This window comes from Hibiscus syriacus, unplaced genomic scaffold (assembly GCF_006381635.1).
Source record: "Hibiscus syriacus cultivar Baekdansim isolate YM2019G1 unplaced genomic scaffold, ASM638163v2 tig00113722_pilon, whole genome shotgun sequence".
In the NCBI taxonomy this organism is placed as follows: domain Eukaryota; kingdom Viridiplantae; phylum Streptophyta; class Magnoliopsida; order Malvales; family Malvaceae; genus Hibiscus; species Hibiscus syriacus.
This window is the reverse complement of record NW_024063469.1, coordinates 486572-489552: the sequence shown is the minus strand read 5'-3', so window position 1 is coordinate 489552 and position 2981 is coordinate 486572. Positions and strand designations below refer to the sequence as shown.

General features: G+C 39.9%; 1 pseudogene; it reads right to left on the bottom strand.

Annotated features, from left to right (window-relative positions):
• Nucleotides 1-1815, bottom strand: LOC120187111 (annotated as a pseudogene).
• Nucleotides 1816-2981: the final 1166 nt, after the last annotated feature.

The window sequence follows — 2981 nt, the reverse complement described above, 5'->3', positions numbered from 1 at the left end:
CTAAGCAGATACATTCCACCTGCAGAATTTAAGCTCAGAAAGTAAGAAGACATAACCAGCTAATGTGTTTCTAAATCTGAAGATAACTGATAACACGAAGATCAATACTTCACATGTTCTGAACTAATACTTCTTTTGAAGTCTCAATGAGTATCACCATCATGCATGGGAGAAATGTGCTTTGAGCACTTGAACCACAATGAAAACTAACCTGATAGATCTCGCTTGGCTCATTGAAAAGGTTTTGTCAAATTCATCTTGCGGTGGATCAGGGAGAGGACTGGCTACCTTTCCTTTGGAATTCGAATAACGTAAAATAGCTACACCAGTAACTCGTTTCCACTGTGATTCGTTCATGAACCTTGCACTTGCTACAATGTAGTAATCACGACTTGCATTCTGATCTGTAGTTAGCAGAAAAGAGTAAGACTGCCCGACGTGTATGTCTAAGCTAGTGTAGTTCTGCTGCACCGTATACGATCCCTCAGTTTCCACGATCAGCAAATTATGGCTCTGAATCCTGAAATTCAAGGAGGTCGATATCCCCACATTGTGCACACGAAGGCGGTAAGTTTTCCCTGCCCAACAGATAATGTTATCATTTAGGAACTTGAAAAACACAACATAAACATAAAGGTAAATAACCAATTAAGCTAGTTATATGTGTGTATCTAACTGCCAGTCCAGTTTAGAACATGACCAACTGAATACTCCCAACACAGACAGAAGGCTGCATGCAGAACTCTGCCTTGCAACTAAAGTTAAGTAGTTGCATTTCATAAAGAATCACCTGGGTGGACATTAATCGTTTCATAATCGATGCCGTCGGGTACAAGAGTATCATTATATCGGTAAGGTCCTTTGCCGTTAATAAGAACTCCGTCGGGCATCCCTAGATCTTTTCCAGCATCAAGTGCCTTCCTCAATTTCTAGAATCAAAAACAAAATTTCATCATTGAACACCATGAGAAGTAAAACATAACTATAAATCCAGTAATTCAACAAAGTACTAACCGTATGGTTGCGAGTGTACCAATCACCTATCAAAATCGTCATGTCCCCGTCAGGGGCATTGAAAGGAATAGGAATAATATCACGGTTGTTTATGATAAAGCCACCAAAACCACCAGCGGCTCGCTGGAAATGCAGTGATGGGAAGTAGAAGAAACTCCCAATTTGGTCCTTAACTTGAAACTGGTAAGTCCAGTTCCACTTGGGAGGAATAGGACAATTAATTCCCGGTAGCCCATCTTGCCATGAACTACGCCTTTGTTGAATCCCAGACCTATAAAACCAAGCAGTCAGTCACATTATCTATCTTTGGTTTTACTTAAACAAAGATTATTGCATACTAAACATCCCACCAATGCATTAGTAAACTCTCGTCCAATTTGTTTCCAACATTGACGACGACGTTGTTGCAATGTTGTTAGTAGTTGAATTGATAGTAAAGGCCAGGGAACTTGTTGTTAATAGCAATAACCTACAAAGTAATGCATATACAGAAACCATTATAGAACTTAAACAGCTCAACAACATCACCAAACCTCACTGAACTGAGCGAGTAAAAAGGAGCTAGACAACCACATGAAGAACGAGCAGACCTGTTGAGGAACACCCAGAGGAGAAGCAGTGATGTAAGAGACCTCAAAATCATAGAAAACAAAGGGATCTTCAGCAAAACAGGAGCTCAGAAGCAGAGCAATATGGATAAGAAACAGACTCGAGAACTTATTCAACGCCATTTTTCAAGAAAAGAAGAAGAGATTTTGTAGAGGGGACTTAGCTAATTACATTATCTAGAAGGCAAAAGACAGAGAAGAAGAAAAGGGTATAAAAAATGTAGCATTGTGAGTTGTGTTTGTTTAGAAGAAAATGGAGGCGAATGATGAAAACTCAAAGGCTAAAACATTTTTTTGGTCACCCATTGCCTTCATCATTCATAAGATGAAGATGGAGTGAGAAAAGAGATGACCTTTTAGCAAATGGAGAGAGAAAGAGAGGGTGACAGGCAGTTGCCAGTTCACAGATACACATAAGTGGCAATATGAGAGGGTTTTGTCCATGTCCATACATCATGCCTAGGGATGTAAATGAGTCGATTACCGAGCTCGACTCGAACTCGAAAACTTCAAATGTAAACTCGACTCGAAAACTCGCGAGCCTAAAATTTTTAAGCTCGACTCGAACTCGAAAGATAATATTGAAACTTGACTCGAACTCGAAAAAGCTCGAACTCAAAAAAAATTCAAGAGCTCAATTGAAACTCGAGACTCGAGCTCGATTGAAGCTCAATTTTGAGCTCGATTCAAGCTCAACGGGTTAATTTTCAATCACTAAAAACCCATCCCCTTTTATAGACTCACTTTACCCCTTATTCCCCAAGAACCACCGATGTGGGATCGTGTGTGTTCTAGGGTGCCCAGCCTGGAATCTCAAGGCATCGCTTGCCACAGACTCCAAAACTTCCCTCAATCTTTACGAAATCAGATCCAAAAATCGAGATTTCCAATCATAAACACTTTCAGTTCCTTCATTTATTACATCTAAAAACGAAAGTCGGGAGGGAAAATCCAGGATCTCGAGCTCTAATGATGGATGAGTGTTTGCCTGTTTGGTTCTGTGTTAACCTTCAAAGCAAGGCCACTCTTCATCCTCATCATCGGGCAGCCATAGATTTCTTTAAAAGAAACCACACATTCACATCCCAAGATCTTTGCTTTAGGCCCACTTCTCCATTGTCGTGAGCTCAAGCACTGGAAAACTGCATTACTTTCCCTTTACAGTAGGCTTGTTGATAATTAACATCATTTTTCTATCTTCTTTTCTTCATTAAATTTCCAAAAATAGACTACAAGATTTGTTCAATATTTTCGGTTCAATGTACTTTGCTGTGGCCTTTTTGGAGATGAACAACATCTCATATGTCCAATCATTTGTTGCCACAGAGAGGGTTGTTATGTACCGAGAAAGATTTGCAG